We start from the raw sequence: 24,174 nt of genomic DNA, 5'->3' as shown, positions 1-24,174 counted from the left end.
TGGCGATTTTTGGCACGGGCGAACCGGGCAGCCGCCCAGGGCGGCATTTTTTCATGTCACATGGGGGGCGGCACGAGAACTTAAAAAAAAAAAAATTAAATAAATAAATCCAATGCGCCGCGTTTTTGTTTTCTATAATTTCACTGTGTGGGGAATTGGCAGATCAGCGCCCCAGCAGCTGCAGGCGCCCTGCTTGCTGAGAGAGGTCAACACCCCATACTTTCACAATGAAATGGACTAGTCCGTAACAGTGCGCCGCGGCGCGAAAGATAAACACAAAGTGACAGGAGAACTGGGAAGTACACAGAGACGGAGCAAGACCAAGACAAGTCTAAACCTTTCTTTTATGTCAATGGTCTAAACACCAAAATGAAACAAAGTTACCCAAGCGGCTCAAATAAAAGAAAAAAAGCGAAAAGACATGTTTTCGGCAGTAGCAGGACCTCCATCAGCTCCCGTGGCCGATGATAGTGGTGTCGGCAGCAGTGGCATATGAACAGTGAGGAGGAGACTCAGGAGGAGAGGGACAGAGATGAGGGAGTGAGGCTACAACCTGCGGTAAGCACAACTCCCCTTAAAACACTTAACCCCTTGATAAAACTGAGTGGTGGACAAACTGTTGATGATAACACTACAACAATAAAAACGTAGGCATACTTTACTGTATGATTGCATTAGTAGCCTATATAAACGTTGCACATCATGCAAACTTTCTTAATGAGAATTGTAGCTTTTCTATCTGCATTGCAGACAAAAACTCATGATAGACCTCTTCAAATTATAGCACAGGGCCTCTTGAAATGATAATCATAAAACAAGCTATATATATATATAGCTTGTTTTATGATTCATTAGGAGTATACAGTTTTAGTGTATTAATAAATGGCACTTTGTTGAAGTATTTAATGTGTCAACTCACTGATTCTTGCTTACTCATTACATGGCGTTAGTAGTTTTAGGAGTAGGAGTTGGTACATATTAAGGGGAGCGCAAGGACGGGTACAGCTTTATCAATACTAGTTAAACAGTTGTACAGTATTATTCCCAACTTGTATATATTTTAAATTATTTGTTATTATTTTCTATCCTATTATTATTTCATGTGTATTGTATCCTATTATTTCATTCATATTCTGTGTGTGCTGTGTGTCTGATATTGTGCTGCTGCAACACTGGTATCTATCTATCTATCTATCTATCTATCTATCTATCTATCTATCTATCTATCTATCTATCTATCTATCTATCAGCTTATGTGGTGGGCCAGTCTGGGCCAAAATGCCAGGGCAGATCTTTGGTCCCAGTCCGTCCCTGTCAGTCACTGTGGCTCAAGCAGAGAGGGGCTTTTCCAAACTAAAGTTGATCAAGTCATACCTGAGGTCAACTATGTCCCAGGAACGGATCACTGGCCTTCCCGTCATCAATATCAATCACTCAACAGGGGAGCAGATTTCATACGATGACATCATTGATGATTTTGCATCAAGGAAGGCCAGAAAGGTCAGGTTTTAGTTGTAGTTTGGGTTTTCTGTTCTTACTGCTATAGTGTAATAATTACATTCTCTTTAGTGTGTTTTCACATTTGTGTGATGAAGGATTTGTGCTATTTTGAATATTTATTCTATATTGTGTCTTTTGGCAATGTTGGAGGTAGAGATTGTGCACCTTAAAAAAAACAAATAGGGGGTTGGGGGGGGGCTTGGAGGCGTCATTCAATGTAGAACCGCCCCTGGGGGCACATCATAACCAGGCTGCGTGGGGATCCTCCCAAAGATATGATAGATATATATGAGCGTCAAACATTTCTATGCAACAATTTGTGTAGCACAAGTAGACGCAATACTGTTTTCCGTCAGATCGTTTATAGATCTCAGTTTTATTTCACAGTGAAAGAAAGAAAGAAAGAAAGAAAGAAAGAAAGAAAGAAAGAAAGAAAGATTGTTTATAGATCACAAAATTTCTGACCGCACTAAAGGCAGAAAAGTTTACAGAAAAAAAGGATATAAACATGTTTTGAGCCCTCTGCACGGTTATTTTTACCTCTATTTGGGGAGTGGGTTGGTATATTTTTTGAGGGGGACAAATCTACCTCTTCTAAATATTGGGGGGGATGTATCCTCTGTATCCCCCCCAAAATCTATGCCTATGGTACTGTACATAGATGGATGACATTAAAGTCTTTATTATGTGATAGTGTAGCCTTGATTTAGCTGCAGCCCTGCGCTTTTGGCTACGGTAAACAGAGTTTTCACAGAAGGGACGTGCACGCACAGAACAGCCAATAGGAACGCTCTCTTTGACTCTGAAGTGATCTGTGATTGGTCAAAGCCTCCTGTGACAGCTAAATTTTCTAAAGCCTGAAAATAGGGCCAAGGAGGAAATGCAGAAGTCTAGTTTTCTCTCGGACCACTTGAAATACTATATGCTGAAAGATTATTATGAAAAATAAACTACCTACTGCAGCTTTAAAGTTAAGGGCTTTAGCTTCAATCAGAAATAAAGGACATTGTGCAGTTGACGTATGAGAAAAACGTTTTCCTGTTATGATGAAATATTGTCTTCTGAAGGTAAATATTTTATTCAAAATATTGTTAAGACTTTCTGAACAGTATAGAACTAGAATTACAGAAATTAGTTATTTCGTATATACACACACACAAAGGCCAAATCGTAGCCTACGTTATACAGAAGTGTATTGTTGCTGCTCTGAACACTCTGTTCAGGCAACAGCATGACCTGATTGAGTCCTGCATGCAGGCTTTGCATGATTAAGATTCATGAGGTTTGAAACAGGGTGAGCAAATTACCGCAGCCTTCTTCACTGCCTAAAATGGGACTTTGCTTAGAGTCTTGAGTAACGGAGAAAAACACTTCTCTCAAAGGATCAACTTGTCCATTCCACTCACAAAATACTCTACTACACTATAAATAAGACATGTTGACAAGCCCTCTTGAAAACAGAGCATGTCTGTTCTCCGTATGTCACATATTGTGGTAAACATGTTGCAAGAGGGCTGAAAATACCCACCAATAGATTGCAGTAGGTAAGACTTATAAAACTAACTTTCTGTCATATTTGCTGAAACTGACCCTATGTTCCAGTAGAACTACATGAAGCAGGTCATTAAAAAAAAACAAAAAACCTGGCTCCTCTGACACCACCTACAGCCTGTAGTGCGATTTGCAAAAATCCACTGCTCCCTGTTAAGATGCACCAATCAAGGCCGGGGGGGGGGGTGTCTAACTGCGTGTCAGTCACTGCTCATGCACACGCAAATTCTCCCTTGTGAGGGGAGGGGCTTAGGAGACCGTTTTGGGCTTTAGCGGAAAAGGGGGAGGGACTGAGATGTTAAAATCTTTTGGCTAAGTCCTGGATCTTCACAATCCTACCTGCGGCACCAATAAGACTGACATAATCTGGATCGGCGACTGTTCATTTACCGGATAGTTCCGGTGCTGCCAAAGGTTTCGCTAGATGTCCCTCACCTTCCCCTTTCTGTGTGTTGCTGTTTTAAACTCTGGTCACTTTGGTAAACCACAACCAGAACCTCCGAGCTAGCAAAGGGAAAGTTTTAAAAGAAAATTTGGATCATGCATCAAGACAGGCCTTCTCGGTTCTTTCCGGGAATGATTGTAAAGATTTACAAATATTATGTTTGCGGCATTGACCCTCTAACTGGGAGGTTTTGGGTGTGATTGATAGGATTACTGTGTGCTTTGTTTTGCTAATTTTGGTAAATTCTATCATGGCTAAGGAACTTTTTTACTGACTTTTGTAGGGCTTTATGTCAACAGAAATGCGATTGTTGAGAGAAAATCCCGCACACTGACCATTACGCAAGCAATAATTTATTTAGAAAAATACAACATTTCGGTCCCAGACCTTCATCAGGTAAATTCACAACTTTCACCTCAACCATAACCTAAAATAGTTTGGTTGACTAATCAGGACCAATCGAGTCCAGCCGTTGAATGACGTCATCCATTCACAAAAGTGGCACTCCCATCACGGACTTTGAAGGCAGAAAAAAGTACCATTCAATACATTTGAAAACAATGGATAATTAGTGCATTGTCATAGATCCAATATTTTTCTACACTTAATCAAGGGGAACATAGTCCATTCAAAAATGAATCATCACACTAATTAGACTACAGAAAACAGAAATGTGATAAAAGTTGAACAAATCTACGAAAATGAAAAAAAATGACGAACAATGCGATGAATGTCAAAAAAGAGATATACATACACATATATATATATATATATAATCATATACCTTAAATGATGCATTCATTAACGTAATGCTCCTGCATTAAGTCGAGCATGAGATACTATTAATCCTTTCACATTACTGATAGTTCATTAAATACTGCATGAATGAATTCATGCTTTTTCATGCACAATTGGTGATCTTCACCAATTTGACACAACAATATTTCCAACAGATTACTGCACTAATTTCCTTTCTTAATGCTTGCTTCACAAAATTGTTAAACCACAAATGGCCTTGCTTTGCTGTCTGCAGGTGTCACTCATTATTACTATGGACACATGGCTCATTGTTCAGAGTTAGTTTTTGGGTACGGTTAACTGTGTCTTAATTTTTTGTTAAACTTTCTGATAACGCATGAAGTACTACATTCATGCTTTTTCATGCATGAAACTCCATCCACAGATTAACACCCTGAAATGCCGCTGAAAGCTTTGGGAAAAGCTATTGAGTGGACTTTAAATTAAGATTACTTTGGAATGAGTTCTAGCAGAGGGCTTTCCACAGACAACCAGCATAGTATGTATCAGTCAGAAAATATGGTATGCACCAGAAAAATGAATAATAGTAAAATACACACCTCTTTCTGCAGCTGAGGACCTCTTTTTCTTCAACAACACCAACATAGTCCAGTAATGATGCCTGTCCTCTGTTGCAACGACACATTCTTCCTCTGGGTTATTCTCTTGAAATAAGCCTTCATTAACATTCCAGACATTGACCAGGGTTGATAAGCGCGCCACCTGCCATTGAAATTCCCCTCAGCCCACATTTCCTGGGAGTTTTATTCCCTTGTTCATGCTGTATTTACAGAGGCAGCAGGCTATCAGACAGTAAACCGCTGTGAGCAATCAAGCCCATGGTTAAGTTGGTCCAACAACCGGCACAGAATTAAATCTAGATTTAGAGCCTGGAGGCTGGGAAAACCTGACTTTGATTGCTTTTTCAAATGTTTGAAAAGCTTTTTGAGCTGCTGTTTTCCTATTATTATAACTGCATATTTAATGAATTGAAAAACGCAGGAGAATATAACCTTTATAAAGACACTTTTCTCTGACTTTTCTCAACATAAAACAGACAGAAGAGAATGAATTTGCCGTTTTTTTATGTTACATTATGCCTGAGACAAAAGGACAACTACATGCTTTCCCTCTTTTCTTTCATTTCTTTGTTTCCTTTGTGTCTTAAAAATGAAAGGCTCCGGCGAGTCAGTATGGTTTGAGGAAAATATTACTGATTCGCAAATAACACACAGCCTGGAGAAACTACGTTAGTCAAATGTAAAAGGAGACCGCAACATGATGTCCAATACTATTTACATAACAACAAACACATGCAGAACTTTCTGTTGCTGTTGAACTTAAGACTTTTATTCTGGAAGATGTATTTGGTCAAACAATATTTACCAACAAACGCTACAATATATTAATGAATAAATAACACTACAAGCTGATAAACAATCAATTTCAGTACAAATACATGAAAGATACAGAGCATACAGTACAGCAGTGAAGCTGCCTTGTCTCACCCTAATACTCCTGCTCCACCTTCATCTGGGTTTTCTGATAAAACAGCACAGTTAGGAGCTGAAGGTCTGTCATATACAACAGTAACCCTCCACAGGAGACAGCCAAGACAGGAAACAACCCAGCTGTGTGCCTCTGATGTAATCCCTAAATTCACATGTGTCACTTCAGCTTTGATGATAACATTTGAGTCTCAAATCGCGCACTTCTGTACTTGCACTTGCTCTTTTTGAGTACATATTGCATTTACACGTGTGGCCACATGCAGTGCACATGCCAGTACCCGGATGCTGCACTCAAAAGCGGCAGAAATGTTGAGTGTGTATCGCTGGACACTACTCGCGCTCAACAGATGCCATCTTTGCTACGGAGCGGACGCTACGGCACTACCAACGTGTTTTTAAACTTGTGGAAGTGGCGGGCGAGGATACTGCAGCGGTTGTTATTGAAACAGCGAAACACAAACTATACATAATATACACGTGTTTTTCCGATATGTACCACTATACTGTTGCAGTTAGTGAGAAAACAAGCTGGGTGGATGAGAAAAGGTGGCGCTAAAGCTCCACCCGGCTGCAATTAAACATTAAATTAGTCTATATCCATGATGTTCCACTTCTGCGATTGCTCCGGTGCCGCCGGATATTCCGCCAGATGTCACTATTTTCAGGCGGACATCCGATACCGTCCTCTTCCTTTGTGTTGGCGTTCTAAACTCTTCAATGTGTTCCACCAAAACAAGTTCCTTCCCGAGGCTATTTTGCAGAGGCACCGTGGCTCCGTCTGCCGCTTAGCGCCGCCCAAGACGATTGTGATTGGTTTAAAGAAATGCTAATAAATCAGAGCACGTTTTTCTCTTATCTCGGAATGCTGTGTTGACTAGCCTGACCTTCCTCCGCAGCGCTGTGGAAGAAGGTCTGGCAATGTGAGACTAAACTGAAGAAGAAGAAGAGTAATTTCCGGTAAGTGCTTAACGGCTGTGCGCGATTTGAGACAACGCTTCCCTGTCGAAATGTATGCACTCTACAAGTGTTCACAGTGCACTACATGTAAGTGCACTCACAGAAGTATCCGAAATGAGACACACTAACAGTAACAGCAACGAAAAATAAATAAATTAAAGGATTACATGAGAGTCTCCGACCGGGACTCTGGACAAATTGGTAAGCTGAGAAAGGCCTCTGTCCCCAGGCTGATGCAGTTGTAAACAGAGGCAGGGATGATGGAGTAGAGACGTTGTTGCAGGGCAGCTCCCTCCTACTGGAAACCAGCTGCTCGGGTCAGGGATCAGACCGGGCTGGAGCGCTGCGGTGACACGGTAATGACAGCAGCTACCTGTAAAACACAAGCAGAGCAGACAAGAGGCATCAATCACCCAGCAGGCGCCACCGCCTCACGCTTAGCCATTCCCAGCATGCTCAGCCTTCACAAAGCACATGGAGGATGCAGAACTCTTACAGGAGCAGCTGCCTCGGGCTTGTTATTCCCTTTCATTTGTGAATTATTAATTGGTAAGAAACCAATTTGTTCTTTTTTATTCTGAAAGTGTCACAGGTTGCGGGAAGTAATTTATGATTGGTGGTCAACGGCGGAGTTTTAATTAAGTCCAGGCCAGAGTTCACAGTGCTGGAGATGGAAGTGGTTCATTAATCACCAACTAGCAGTCTAGGCCGGTACATGAAAGGGCCAAAGCGCATCACTTTTATCTGAATTACAGTTAATAGTTGGCCAACAGGAAACATGTAAGTGAATTAAGCCTCACGAGGAAAGAGGATTCTGAGGATCATAGGTTTGAATCTGATAAAATATATATTTAGTGCGGAATAGTAAAACAAATGTCTTTTCCAAACAACTTTATCTTTACCTCGATGGAAAACCTCAAGAGTTCTTGGAAAGATGTGAAGAATTCATATGAACTTAGGAAACTCAACCTCCGAGCTAAGAGAATCCGACTGCACTTACACTGGGCCAAGTAATTATGCAACCGCGGATGTTATTGACATGGGTCTGCCATGGTGAAACTACAATGTTCCGAAGATAGACTCGGAAAAAAGTGCATCTTAGATATTTCTGTGTGTTCTTACCATCAGGGTGCGATTTGTAAAAAAAAACTGAGGAGGTGAGGGGAAGGGGAAGGGTTTGATCATGCACAACAAAACAAAACATGCAAGAATTAAATCCATTCCCTTTTTCTGGCTAAACTCCACTACCATGGCCCCTGAAAGGACCGTCATCTGGCGGTGCCTCTAGCCGGCTCACAGTCACCTATTGATATCTAAACCTAAACAACTACCGCTGATAGCCGGGGTCCTGGAGCTCTGTAGCAGCTAAATACAACCAGCAACTGCTGCTTGGATTTTATCGTTCTATGGCACTATAGACTGTTTTACGTTACAGCGCTTTATAGTTTAAAATACTTCTATTTTTATATCCTGTAATGGTCGAATGGTGAAGTAGCATTGATCACTTTGAGGGGGGATACATTTTGTCCCCACCGGGGATAAAAATAATTCAGCAGAGGCAGGGATATGTAGACTAGAAAGGGCGCAGGGCTCCGCCAGAGCTCTGACTGCTGTCTATCATTATTAAATTGAGACAGTTTCATGACCGGTTAAAAACGTCTCGCTAGTCCAATAATAAATATAAAAATAATAGTCCAATTCTGTGTTTTGGTACAGTTGGTTTTAACACCTGATGCGAAGTGTAATAGGTGTCACTTAGTGTCACTTTTTCACTATGAAGGTTAAACTCTGCAATTTATCTGCGGTTCACATGTATGCGTGAACTGTGGTGGTCCGTTACACTGTAGGCTTATCATCTTTTGATATATATTATGTAGAAAACATTACACTTAATAATGTTTGTATCCATAACATGACTGTATTATTGTAGAAATTAGCAGTAGCCTATGTAAGTCAATCCTATAATTTTTTACTTGGGAGCAAAACATGCTTCTTGGGGAAAAAAAGTGACCATAAGCCCTGTTCATTGGCCTACTGATTAAACAACTGGACTTTGGGGTCAAGTGTAGTCTATCTGGGTCCATGTCCCGGATGTGAAAGCCCCCTTACTGGAATACTTGATATAATGATTTTGTATTTTGAATTGCCACCAAAATTTTGTGATTTCCTTGCTATAAATATAGCAGTTTTTACAATAAATTGGTGCCTAAAAATTTATCAGAATGCAGGAATTGAAATCTTTTACCCTCAAAATTTCCTCGGGGAGGACGCCCAGTAACCTGACTCCGCCAGATGGATTGCTTCGCATTTGCTCGGCATATCCATCTGGGAACTTTCCGTTGGAGAACTTTTGGGAAGGGTCGAAAATACTGGTTAGCTGATTGGATAAACCAAATCAAATCAACCAATCAGATCAAACTCTTGCCAAAACCAGTCGGGAGAAGAGCAAAATTTACAGATGACCCACTCTTTATTGAGAAGAGCAAAAACATCTTTTCCTCCTTCCCGATTGACAGGTGGGTGTGTAGCCATGCCCTAAAGCTTCCCCTGCTTTATTGTCTATTTTAAAATAAATGGGACCAAAATGTATGCCGTATTGAAGAAGACTTGAAACTAGCGATTGAGTCCATAAACTCATTATAAAAATGTTCACTGAGGTAATTAATAGAGAGAGAGAGAGAGAGAAGTAGGCTCATTTTCTCATAGGCTTCTATAGAAACAGACTTCTTTTTGGAGCCAGTGGAGTCGCCCCCTGCTGGAAATTAGATTGAATGTAGTTTAGTTTTTATCGGCTGAGATGGACGGGATAGCGCTGTAGTGTTAAAGTGTTTATAATGTATAAATTAGCCTAGCAACTAGCAGACTTGCTTATAGCTTAATCCTGCCAGAACGCCACGGTAAATTTCAGCCTGAATGCACATTTGTTCAGCCCAACATTGCTGAAACAGAGCTGCTAATATTAGTAGTGTGAGCAACAACTTAGCGGACTGCCGAGTTGTGTGTGTGTGTGTGTGTGTGTGATCAGAGATCAAAGGAGAAACGTGACTCTCACAATGGGCCTCATTCACCAATATCTTCCTAAGTTTTCTCTTAAATATGTAAAGAAAGATGTGTAAGAAAGTTTCTAAGAGAAGTGTACGTCGGATTCATGACGTGTTCTTAAACAGCAGATTTGTTCGCACCTGTGTTCTTAGGATTGATGAATCCCACGCCTTCGTAACTAAAAGCACGTGTGAGTTGTTCCTAATTAGCATAAGATAACGCCCCGCAAATTCCCATATAAGGACATGAAACTTCCTGTGCACCTCCTGGGAGACTGCGCGTATTAGAGATTGTCGGAGCGGCAGTGGAGAAAGTACTGAATCTCAGTACTTAAATAAAAGTACAAATAACCAGAGACACATTTACTTTAGTAAAAGTAGAAGATGTCCACTACCACAAACAAGGCCTGGCTTTTAAAAAGAAGTTCCTATCCTAACCAGCATAAAACGGAAATGTGTTGTTAGAATCGGAATGCGGTTGGTTTTATTCATGGATGTATTTTTATTTTATTTTTATTTTTATTTTTATTTTTTTTACTTTAACCATGCAAGTAAGCAAATAAAGTGTGTGAAGCAGCACAGATGGGGAGATGTGAAGAGGTCCAGCCAAATAAATAAGATATGAGCGCGTCTTACGCAGCCGGGCAGAGGAGTAAATGACGCTGTGGAGAGAAATAGATGGCAACTTTGATTTAAAAATGGGAATAATAAAAAACAAACATTTTCATTTTCACTTTTACCGGAGGCTGTATTACCGAGGGTCAGCGGCGCTGCGCCTGGGCTCTGGAGCACCGGAGCCGGCTTGTATCAGCGGTGCCCCATATATATCTACGGCAACCAAACTTCAATGGTGAGACAAACGTGTGACGGTCAGGAAGACGTTTTGGCAGGGGGAAAAACTGATCAGAAAATGTAACAGAACATTGTAGAAATGTAGTGGAGTAGAAAGTATAGATAACTGCTGCAAAATGTAACAAAGTAAAAGTCAACAGTATGCACTATTGAGTCTACTTAAGTAAAGTACAGTTACGAAGAATTTGTACTTTGTTACATTGTACCACTGCATTTTGGCCATATAAATGGCGATCAATCACCAAATAACGCAGGATTTAATCAGTTTAATTGCTGATGTAAATTGCAGTGTTAGTGTTTTTTTTGCATAATATGATTTTTTTTTCAACAAATGATCAGAAATACATTACAGTACAATACTATCGTTGTAAACAACTGTAGAATTAAATAAAATGCAGTAACCAATCATTTGGAGCAAATTGTCATCACTCAAATGTGCGTAAGAGTGCTTTTCAGTGTTCATAGATTTTGTTCTTAGCTAAGAACAAATCCAAGTTAAGAAAACATTAGTGAATGCCAGAATCTTCGTAAAAAGTGCGTAAGAAGGGTTTAAGAACACATTTCTTCGTAAGAACGGTTGGTGAATGAGGCCCATTGAGCTTAAATGGAGTTGAATATTCGGGTCCAGCCGTAATAATGTCTATTCATTGATTCACTCATCTACCAGAATCTATTTGAATTTTTCAAAAATGCTTCTCATGGAAAATATTGATATATGCGATTCATTTCGATTAATTAATCACAAGGCATTTAATTAATTAGATAAATATTTTAAACTCTTTACAGCCCTAGTTGTCACATTGAGAATGGTTGCTCACGCTCACCCTCCTGTCCACTCATATTTATCGACATGAATCCCAATTAGTTTGATTTGTGGGACGGCATTATCTCCTTTCCTTTCATAAAAGGTAATACCGCAGCAGCCTGCAGTGAAAAGTTGAGACCGACTCAACTTCTGGAGAAACGCAACCCCACTTCACTGGCGATCAGACTTTAAGGTGGTGTGAGAGTCCTGTACAGTAAAACAGGAAACATCACTGCCTCTATTCCTGCCACAAGAAAGTTTTAAATCACCAAACACAAGCACTGAAATGCCCGGGAGTTGGTGGAAGAGCTGAATGTTTGCCAAACAACACGAGCAAGCACAGTCGATCGTCTCGCTCGTCTCTTTTCTTTCGCTCTCTGTATGTGAAAGAAGCTGCCTTCATGTGCGTTCGGAAATGACGAGATCTATGGAATCTGATGGAAAACAGTCACTGTGAAATATAAAGTCTACTTGCGCTACATTGGGGGGGTTAAAGAACACAACAGGACGTCACAAAAAGGGCTGTTTCAGTGACACTCCCCCCGCTGCACGACCCTGCGGATGCTTTTGTTGGTCTGAACGCAGCTTTAGTTGGACCCTTTTGGTGTCCTAACCACTGACCATTCACTGCCATCCTATTTTGTTGAACTTGTAGTTTTTGTAACACTCCCTTTGTGGCTCTAATGCACATACGTATGTCAAACTCAAGGCCCGCGGACCAAATCTGCCACTCGCAGATTTGGATCCGGCCCGCATATCCATTTAGGTTCACAGTACATTTTGGCCCACCTAGTTGTTGTCGCTTTTTCCCGAAGTTTTTGTCACTTTTGCCGATGCTTTTTTCAGTGTTTTTTGCACTTTTTCCAATGTTTCATTGGTGCCTTTTCAACATTTTTTTGTTGCTTCTGCCGACATTGTTTTCCCATGTTTTTGTTGCTTTTGCAACCTTTTTTGGCGATTATTTTCTTTGTTTGTTGTTGTTTCTGTTGTTAATTCCAATGTATATACACACACACATCACACACACCTCAAGCTTTGTCCTTCACCTACTGCTCTCTCTGTGTTGCCGTTTTCCAAATCCCTTCTCTTCTGGAAACAACAACAAACTTCAAGCTAGCCAATTTGGATGGTACAACAAGACAGACCTGTTTCTTTCTTTCGGGGAATGACTGTAAAGATTTACAAAGAATATGTTTAGGGCATTTCCTCACTAACTGGGAGGTTTTGGGAGCGATTGGTGGAATTACTGTGGACAAAGTACACACGGAGATACACTGGTAAGAGCCAATGAAGTTTAACCATGTATCCAGCTATTTAAATAGATCACGTTATGTGTATATATCTGTATTGTGTCAACAGTTAACTTCATTTAACATTGTATGAGGGGTTTTCTTTTGCGGGCTGAAAATGTTCCACCAAAAAAAGTTCCTACCCGAGACTATTCTGCAGAGCCACTGTCGCTGCATCCGGAGTTTAGAGAGGAAGATTGTAATTTATTTATTTAAAGAAATGCAAACGACCCAGAGGTTTGTTTTTCTCTTATCCCAGAATATATGTAAGATAATTTATTTAATAAGATTAAGATTAATTATTAATAATAATTTATTAATTTAAGATAATATTTATACATATACATTAGACAAGTACCTATATAGTAAGCACTATATTAACTCCTCCTTTCATTGGCAGTTTCTAATTGAACGACCTTGTATGTAATGCACAAAATGACACAGTGTACTGACATAATGCACAACCCAAATAGCCTATGTGTTGCACAACTAACTTATTACACAACCCCAACAATGTGTGGTGTAGCCAGACATTAATCCATAGCACTGTGGAGATAGAGCTGGTAATGCAAGACTATTTAGAAGGTTGTGATTGGATGATAGTGGGTGTAACTGTTGGAATTATGAATGAACTATTAACAGATGAGCTAGGACATCTGTGAATACAGATATAAAGTATGCATCTCTTTATTTTAGACACAGTTCCCCAAAATATCAGCCTGACGCGTTTGTTCTCTCTGGAAACTTTGGAATCAGAAACACTTACACAGCAGCGGACGTATCAAAGACACATGGACGATTACGTAGATACAAGGGTCATCACTAAACAGCTCTAGAAATCTACTGTATCCAATCAACCTTAAAATGGTCTGATACAGTACTTTTTTACACATTTCTCCAGCCTATAACCTCCAATCAGACACCTCATTGAATGAGCCGTCAGCAGCAACGTCTTATCTTTTATCTGTGTTACTGAGGGCTGCAACACATACACACACGCACACACGCGCGCGCACACACACACACACACACACACACACACACACACACACACACACACACACACACACACACACACACACACACACACACACAAACACACATTTACAGAGAGTTAAAGTGAGAGAGAGCAAGAGGGGTGCAGCAAAAACAGACCCAGATACAGTCAAGAACAGAAAAGAAATTGTATTTCTTTTCATAATAATAGGCCTATATTTTTGTACAGCAGTAATTTCCATTTTTATTGAATTTTATTTAGACACTCTGGTAATACTAGTAAATAAGATAAGATGCATTAGGGTTTCCCAGTTTTCTGATGGACTTAAGTGATAAAATTGTATTAGGGGGTGCACCTTGGTAGCTGTGTGTTTAATGTGAATGTCATATAAGTGCAATGTCCTGGGTTAGATTCTGGCCTTGGGACCTTTGTTGCATGTCATATCCCTCAAATAAAGGCACAAATGCCCAAAACAATAATCTTTAATATTGTATTAGTTGAGCAGAGCCACAGTCCACATTGTGGATTCAGCTTTGTATATTCCTGCCAAAAATGCCAACAAAACAAACAACAAATTTGAATATCTAATAAGACCAATCCCATCCCAAACTGCTCCCATACAACCAGACATAATGCAACTGCACAATCGAAAAGACAGGTGGATCATATCAAAAATCCTCTCAGATGTCAGACATGGGCCTTTCATTCACTGCATCGGCAGCTATCATCGACAGAGACAGTTAGGGATAAAGTTAGGAAATGAATACCCACCATCAGAATGAGAGGGGATCACTGAGAGTGACGCAGGAAAGGAGAGCATGAGGAGGGGAGAATGGAGCGAGATAAGGAGAGAATAGAGAGAGAGCTGTAGGGAGAGGAAGAGTGATGACAGGACTATGAAGTTTGACAGGAGAATGAACATGACTACACTGCAGAGCCTGTCCATGAAAAGACCTGAGGCGTCTGTCAGATTGGTGATTTTGTGCCCATCTGCACAATGTTCCAATCCTGACCAACTGGATGGATGCCAGTTTAGGAGGACAGGAGGTGATAGTGTGTATGTGTGTGTGTAATGGACTGTAAATGTAAATTCACTATATTGATATAGCACTTCCCTTCTCTTTTTTGAACAGTTTTTATTGATTTTTTTATTGCAATTACAACTTTTAACAGTTATCGACTTAGTCTTAATGACTACTCAAAGCAATTTCTACATAGTACAGGAACCATTTACCGTTCACACACATTCATACACTGATGGCCGAGGCTGCCATACAAGGTGCCACCTGCTAATCAGATAAACATTCACACACCGATGGCAGAGCATCGGGGGAAACTCGGGCTTCAGTGTCTTGCCCAAGGACACTTTGACATGAGACTGCAGGGCCAGAGATCAAACCACCGACCTTCTGATTGGTAGGCAACCGCTCTACCACCTGATCCAAAGCTGCCCCCGTGTGTGTCTGTGTGTGTGTGTGTCTGTGTGTGTGTAGAGAGAGAGAGAGAGAGAGAGAGAGAGAGAGAGAGAGAGAGGGATGTAAAGATAGTTCTTTGTAGAGATCAGAGGCCATGGAGGGACTGTGTCTGCTTGGCTCACACAGTCAGAGAGCGTTGCCAGTCATGGCCACATCAAAGCTCTGCCTGCCTGCCACCACAGAGAGCAACCCCGTCTGCTTCCGGAACACACACACACACACACACACACACACACACACACACACACACACACACACACACACACACACACACTACACTTGTAGAAACGTGAGCAGTCACTTGCACTAGCTGGCTAATGTCCTAGACTAACCACTATTAAGGCTACATTTACATTACTACATTTAGGTTTAAAAACTAATATATTTTGCTACCTTCCCCCCTCTCATTCCCCCTTCTCTGGTGTTTCCCCCTCTCATTCCCCCTTCTCTGGTGTTTCCCCTCTCATTCCCCCTTCTCTGGTGTTTCCCCTCTCATTTCCCCTTCTCTGGTGTTTCCCCCTCTCATTCCCCCTTCTCTGGTGTTTCCCCCTCTCATTCCCCCTTCTCTGGTGTTTCCCCCTCTCATTCCCCCTGCTCTGGTGTTTCCCCCTCTCATTCCCCCTGCTCTAGCGTTTCCCCCTCTCGTTCCCCCTGCTCTGGCGTTCCCCCCTCCCCCACTCCCTCTCATTCCCCCTGCTCTGGCGCTTCCGAGCATAAACCGGAGACATTTGGAAACTCTTCTGACCCTTTTTGGTTTGGACTCTGCGGGGCTGTGTTGCAGTCTCAATGGCCGCAAACGAAGACCTTTGGCAACGCCGACACTGACGCCAATGTTTCTCCTCCTGATTGGGTCTTATCGGTCATGACGTCTCGCTCTCTGAGACTAAAGCTACTAATGTTACCATGGCAACTACCAGCAGCAGGCGGCGTCTCCACGCTGCCTCCTGTTTATGCCCAGTATACCAGAATGTTGATGAGATATGAGGTTTGGATGTTAGTTTAGACAGACATTAGTTCTTCTACTGGAGATAAAAACTCGGAGATCGCTTTTGGCTCAAAACTCCGCTTAAAAACCAAAATGTAGCAATGTAAATGTAGCCCAAGTTGCGTTTCAACCGCAGGAACTTTCCCGCAGAACTAGAAACCCATTGTGTTTGGACCAGGGTCCAAATTAAGTTCTGGGGACATTTTCCAGGGCCTTTTTACTCCCCTAAAGGTCCCTGATTGGAGGGTAGTAATTTCTGAACCTTACAAGAACCTTTGGAGTGATGTTTGCGGATGACTGTGGCTGATTGGTCAAATACACAGCCTGGTTCAACTTGGCATGGGTGGAGCCAGACGTTGTAAAGATTCATGGTTCAGCCCAAATCTAGAGTCGGGGTCCGGGGGCATGCTCCATCTATGGCAGCTATATGCACAATTTTTCAAGCCATTTCATAACAGAATGCCTAAAAATCTTCACATAATTTAGGTAAACACATTTTTCAACATTTCTTTTGCTTTTTACAACTTTTCTTGACACTTTCTATTTTTTTGGACGCTTTTCTATACATTTTTAGCACTTTTCCACCATTTGTGGCGTTTTTGCCACTTTTTTTCAATCTTTGACACTTTTTTTTTACATCCTATTTTAAATCTTATTCTCCTCCATCTGTCTGATACCAGAACACAACAAATGTTGTGACCATTTTAGGATGGGGGGGGAGAACATTTCTTTTTGTTTGATAACATTAAAAGCTAATTTAGGTGTTGCTGAGTTCCCGACTCATCAAAAAAAAAACAAAGACGAAGAAAAAAAAAATCACGCTAGTCAGCGGCCACACTGAACTGCTAAAAACAGGTGAACAAAGTGGAACATTTAGCAGCTAAATAGACAGATATTTCCCTCAGGAGTTGGTAGAGACTGGAAACGGTGAATACTGGACTTGCAGTCATCAGGTGGACACAAACATTGACTCCAGATGAATGATAAGGTAGCTCTAAAATAACAATGTGCCCACTTTGTTATCTGATTTATCTTCAGACAGACATTCTGAATGGAGTTAGTGGAAGTCTTTTGCTGATGATCTTGAAGGACTAATTATGAAGTCAATTTCATATTTTGGAGGGGCGTTAGCTTTAGTACAAGGGTTTGAATAAAGAAATCTGAACTGTTCGGGTACGTATTGTTTCGGTTCATTTTAGTCTTAAAGATTTCAGTCAAAAGACTTGGGGGGGGGGGAGCCTTGTGCCATGGTAAATGGTGCATGGTATGCATTGATGAGGTGTCGAGTGCAGCTGTCAGTTATTTTGTGGAATGAAAATTTACATTTAATGCATTCCTTTGTTTAATTTTCTATGTATACAAATAGACTTAGAAATGCCCTGCTGTCTAAAATGTGTGATTCTTTTTTTGGTGTAAACATGGCACTTATTTCTGTTTCCCTACATGCATTTCTTTTTTATTATTAATATTAGTATTATTTTTATGAACTCTTTGCACACTAACACTTAAAATGTATTTTGTACGTGGATTTTGTACGTCTACATTAGTGTATATACTTCAGTTGTGTTTTTCATATAAGCCGTTACATGTTTCTACCACACCCTCACATGTATTTTTGTATTTCTTCAATGTAATTTGTTTTTATGTCCTGTGAAACAAATAAACTAAACTAAACTTCTCCCTGCAGCGTGTAAACACCCTCTCCATCCAGATTCAGAACTAAAGCATTGGGCGGTTTATATAGAAAGATATGCAGTCATAGAGGATGCCAGGTTTCAGCATATAATTAAAATAACGTTACTTGAGCCGCACTATAATAGTGTTTTTTTTTTGTGTAGTTTGGGTTATGCTGCACATAATGCATTTTATTTGTATTAATTGTTTAACAACACAGTGGCACTTTTCCTTTTGATACAAAATCCAGCCATAGTCATTTTATTTAAAATACTGCACTTTCATTTCAAGTGGAAATACTTTTATTTTCATTAAGAACTGACATATATGATATAGGTAGGAAAGGTAGAGATTTTGCTGTTAATTAATTCTTTAAAGTTAGTTACCTGTTTTTTTTATCTTAACTACCTTTGACTCATTGGAAGCCCCTTTTGGGAGTGTTGCCAATTTTATTAAATTTCCTTTTCTCCAGTTTGTTTTGTATTTATTGATAGGCTTAGAATTTGTATTTTTTATTTTGGGATATTTAGCAATATGGAGCAAAATGTAGTTTGTAGCTAAATCGCTGAATTTGGTCACTCAAGTACATACTACTAAACAACATCTGTTTCTGTTATCAGTGGTTCTTCAATGGGGCCCATTTTTCCTTAAAATAAAGTAAATAAATAGTAAATGTATTTAGCACACACTTGCAGAACACTATATCTACTTTAGTGGGGTTTACAGTAAAACGTTCTGAGAAGTAGCGAGTCTGCCACTATGTCAAGACCCACGATAGGCTACATGAGAAAAACAAAATCAAAAAGTCCAGTATTATACAACATTGTGATCTATATCTAGGTGAGGTATTTAAGCAGAGTGTTTGAGAGATTTAGAGGTTTAAATCTTGTCTAAATCAATTCAGACTCATTGGGTGGGTCAATGCTTTCCTGCCCCATTTCCAGAACACAGTGTCCAGATGCAGGAAGCTAATAGCTCATATCAATCACAGCCCAAACGGGTTCCATGGCACTGCCATTGATTGTCAGTCAGCAGCAGGATGAATGGCATCTCTGTAATGTTGTGGAGACCAAGCCAACAGTGTTTGTGTAGATAGAGGAGTGACACGGCCAGAGGTCCTGAAAGCTTTATTGCCCAATGTTTATAGTCAATCACTCACATTGAGTATACTGAAGAACTAGTATAGTAGGGTGTAGAGAAAAACAAAAAACCCTCCATTTGTGACCAAAGTCGTAATATCTCTCTATAACTATATCTCTCTCATCCAGCGCCGGCCCGAGGCATAAGCGAACTAAGATAACTGAACTACGAACTACCGCTGACCTGACGGAGAACCATGGACCTGGTGTTGAGGAACTCTGATGCGGCTCAACACATCCACTAAAAGCCGCTGATACGACCGAACTGTGACGGAGCTGCTTTAACAACTAACAATCGCCGCTCTGTAGCATGGAGCTCCTCTTCAATGTTTACTACTACGATGGAGCATGCTACAGGTATGCTACACTATGAGACCATGGGATGTTAATGTACGTTACTCAGCAACAGGTGAAAATAGGGGCAAGGTTGCGCGACTAAAGTCAAAATGAATTTAACTTTTACTGAGGAACAAGAAGTGAATTACCTGTATGTGTGAAAACCACTTTATCTCACGCATCAGTTTAGTTGTTGTTGAATATATAGCATAATTATATAATTTGTTGAATATATAGCATAATATCATTTTGTCATTCTTTCACGGAGGGCGCCAATACAATGGTAGGGAAAACACTCAAACCAATATATTTCCATAAAATTGGCATGAATAATCCTAATGGTATACATGCCCTGTGTGTGTGTGTGTGTGTGTGTGTGTGTGTGTGAGATCTTGTCATTTATTTGTCATCTGCAGATTGATCTTAAGTAGGGGGGGAATCGATTAAAATCATGAATCAGATTTTTTTGTGAAAAAAAATCAGGGATTTTTTTTTGAGGCCATATCGCCCAGCCCTACTTCCTACTAACCCAGAGTATGTCAGGCAGACCCACAGCTGACAACCATGCAGCTAAACTAATTGATGTGGTTGCTGTATGTATCAACATTGTGGCTGCTAACTCTCCCAGACGGGTGGACTTGGACTTAGTCGGCTGATTGTTAACTGTTAATAAGCGGTTAACACGGGCGGGCTATCGGTCAGGAAAAAAAATCTAAATATGCATCCCTATTAGGGTAAATAGATAACATGAAGTCCTGTGGGATAGAACGTGTTGTTTGGCCCTGAAGCCCAAGTAGTTGTGTGAAGTCACTACCTTAATAAATCAAAAAGCAAAACTCTATGAATCTGAACAAATTTAGGTATTGCCCTTCTCCAGCTGACCATCCCCAAAATGCACCAGAATACAGGAAATCACATCTACCAAATTCAAAATTTTCTAGGGGAGCACCCCAGACCCCCCCTCACCGTTTGCACCCACTTTTGCACAAATAGAGCAGGGGGGGTCCTTATGCATCTGTGCCCAGGGGGACAGTAGTTCATAATCCGTCACTGTATTGATACATAACCTCACTGTATTCATTTATAATGTAACATTATAGCGGGACATTTGTGTCAATAATCGTCAAGCACAGGTGACTCCGCATGGTGGGAGGGAGGCCCCCAAATCAAATTCTGCTTAGGGCCCCCAAAAGGCTCGGGCCGACGCTGCTCTCAACTATCAGATGGATGCCATGATTTGTGGTTTTGAGTGAAATGTCACAGCACCTGTTGGGTTCATGTGGCACTCAAGATGAATTGTAGTAACTTTGGTCATCCCTTAACTTTTAATTTAGCATGATCATCAGATCTAAACCTGTTTTTGGCCAATACTTTGGTTTGTGACTAAATACTGTACCTGCAAAAATTAGTAACATTACTAACGTCATACTGTGTTTACTACTCTTTAGCAAATGTTACTGTGCTAACACGCTAAACTGAACACAGAAAAAACACATTCTTAGCATTAGCATGTTAGCATTGTGAGCATGTTAGCATGTCGATGTTAGCATTGGGCTAAAAGCATCACTATGGCTATGTAGAATACCGATCTAGCAGCTAGTCATGGCGAGATGAAGCATCACGAAGCATTGAAGCTTTCCAGCAAATTGGTTCGCAAATGGTTTCTCGAGACTTCATTTGCTCCCAACACCACCTGTTGGTCAAAGAGTGTAAAACAGGCAAATATATTACACATGATCCATGTGATCTGTCATACACTGGAGCAGAGACAGGTTTTGACTGTATTTTGCGCCAGTAAAGACATGGAAATAATGATGACGAAAAAAACAATTTCCATGTAATCCATTTATATCAATGTAGTGTGTATTTTAATTTGGTATAATATAATCAACATAACTGTATAATAAACTGATTTCCTTGAAAGCAATGCAACTATCAAACGTGTGTAAATCAATCCTTTTGGTCATAATATAATAATAGCAGGAGGGGCAATATTAGTATTTTATTGCATTACCAACCAGAGTTTTTTCTCTTTTTTCTTTTGTTTTTATAAATGAATTCATTGTGATTCACAAGAAACAGGACTAGGTCAAAACCTGGTATATGGCTGGGCCGTGTATGGTCAATATGCTTAATTGTGGCCAAAATGTTAGAGGGATAGTCAGCGGTGGTGTCAATAATGTGAATATAGATATTAAATGTTCATCTGTAGTCGTTCTGGCCCATAGTATTTTTAACGCCATCGCGATATGAACATGCACAATGAACACATCGCTTAAGACTGCCTGAGACAAGATGAATTAGGAAAATCCTTATATTTAGGGATGGGTTCCGAAACTAGGTATGAAACGAGCCCTGGGGCTAAAACTGTAGTATTTATAATCATCATGTCGGGACTGAGGCCCTACACATACACAAACACACACACACACACACACAATGGTGCATAAATCACCCGTCGCAACGCACACAGTGAATATCCGTAGTAAGAGGGAGACTCCAAACGGGAGAACCCTGAACTGATAATGATGGCCTTCGAAGGCAAAACGAAGAAACTGCCTGTGGTGAAGCACAATGGGAACATGAAAATAAGCATCCTTCAAATCGATGGATGTGAACCATTCCTTTCTGGCAACAGCACAAAGAACTTCTGCTGTACATAATATGTGGAACGGCAGCACTTTTAAAAATGTGTTAAGTCCCGTTAGATCCTGTTACGTGTACTGTAAGACCCGCTGTGTTTTAATGTGCTGGGGAGTAATGGTCAAATGAAGCTTCGCGATCCACTGTCTTTAATTTCTCAGCTCACTAGACTCTGTTCAAAGAAAAATGTTAAAGGAATGGCAATTCAGTGTGTTTTCACTTCATTTGACCATCACTAGTGCTGGGTAATGTAATTTTTCCCACCGTGCGCTACATTCATATCAATGCGACAAACCTTACAAAAAGCATGGAGGTTGTCGATATGACTAGGTAAGATGCATGTAAATTGTTGAGCCCAACACTGTTGAAATTTACAGCTATATTTCTTTCGGTAACACCGCCTTCACCTGCCATTTCTTTTTTAATTGGCTCGCTTTTGGGTCTGGACTTTTCGCAAAGCTTGCGCAAAGATCAACTGCGCTACAAGGCTACAAGCACTCAACATTGCACGAGCATTTCAAACCAATTTGATCAAAGAAAAGATTTGGAAACATGTCTTCCATCATATCACAGCCAGAACACAGATCGAAGGACTGGACTGTAACCACTAACTGTCAGCATTTTCACCACCCAGCACCCACACGCCCCTTCATAGACCCTCACGTCTCTGTTTGCCGTTTACGGGTTTCTCTATTGATAATTGATAATCTCATTTTGTATTATTTTGTTTTAGCGATTTGTTGTGTTCCATAATGATCCATCTGTGAATGGCTTTGATGTCTGAAGAAAAGGAGCGTGGTGGTAAAGAAAAGTCTTTTAACTAAGCCGACCCTTAATATTTGTACTTTTCCTTTTTTACATAAACAAACTGAAACTCAACTGAAATAGCAAATACAGTGAGAACATATTCAAACAATACATACCCTTCTCATCTCAGTGCCTGCTGTAAGGCTGTCTGACGCCGCGAGCGGCATCAGGCCAGCGCAGAACATGCAGGTGAATGGTTCCAGTAATCCTACTGCTCTGAATTGTGACAAAAGTGACAAAATAACGCCATCATGTTCCTATTTACATGTTGTGATTTGTAGAGTCACAGCATGTACAAAAAACAACGTAACATGAGACACAGACATCTTCTAACCGTAAACAAACTGGGAACTATATTCTCAGGCGGAAGAATATAGTACTTGGGCGGAATGATTTGCTTTGCAGCAATTCGGAGCAGTAGGATTACTGGAACCATTCACCTGCATGTTCGGTTACGGTGAATAAGCTAAATTCCCAATAAGTCAGCGTGTTCCTTTAAGGAACAGCTCAGTGCTTAGTGTGTACATGAGAGAGAGAGTGTAAGTCAAAATTCTATTTAATATAAAACTAAACTAATTGTTTCTGATAGCTGAATTTGAGTCACTCTCCTTCACCTTTTGTACCAATTCCTGTGTATATGATGCATACTTGTGTAGCCTGTTGGGACTTATTAATTATTGTTATATATTTAGGTATTAATTACCATTATTTAAAATAACTTTTCCTCTGTTGCCATCATCAGGTCAAAAGTAGTTTTTTTGCCCACTACTTTGGTTAATGACCAAATTCTAATTCAGCTGGACTTTATGCTTAGTGCTAATTACCAAATTTTAGGATTCTTTTTTAACATTCTAAACTAAGATGGTGACTGTTGTACATTACCTGCTAAACATCAATATGTTCACAATGTCATTGTAAGCATGTTGGCTATAGCTAGCATGGCTGTAGCCTCATTGTACTGTTACCAAGCTTCAAGTTGATCTGAACTTGGTAGGGGTTTGTAAGATAACTACATTGGGGGTAGAGATAAATACAAAAATAGGGTTCGAAGTATGTTCACGGCTCGCACACTCATCAGCAGGCATAGTTGGTGTAATATAATATAATAGAAAAAGAATATGGTGCACAGTTCTTTTGGAAAACATGTTTCTTCTAGCACATTTATCTCGTTAACATAAATAATACCAAATGCATTGAACAATCCATTATTTGTGATTAAAAAAATGGTTGTTGGCAATGTATTAGCAACCCCCACTGGCTTCCGTTCCTCAGACCCTGACTACTATGTCAAAAGCTTATCCTTTTCCTTGATCATATCTTTTACTACACATCTAGTAGTCTCGCATTGCCACACCTATCTCCACAGCGC

General features: G+C 40.4%; 1 protein-coding gene across 1 annotated transcript in view; it reads right to left on the bottom strand.

Annotated features, from left to right (window-relative positions):
• Positions 1-5,622: 5,622 nt before the first annotated feature.
• Positions 5,623-24,174, bottom strand: part of tsnare1 (T-SNARE Domain Containing 1) — a 168,749-nt gene continuing 150,197 nt past the window's right edge. The window contains exon 9 of the mRNA XM_039807192.1: positions 5,623-7,135. The gene's annotated coding sequence lies outside the window, so the exon portion shown is untranslated. The remainder of the gene's footprint in view (positions 7,136-24,174) is intronic.

The sequence above is a fragment of the Perca fluviatilis genome, chromosome 7 (assembly GCF_010015445.1).
Source record: "Perca fluviatilis chromosome 7, GENO_Pfluv_1.0, whole genome shotgun sequence".
Lineage (NCBI taxonomy): Eukaryota > Metazoa > Chordata > Actinopteri > Perciformes > Percidae > Perca > Perca fluviatilis.
This window is presented reverse-complemented; position numbering and strand designations above follow the sequence as displayed.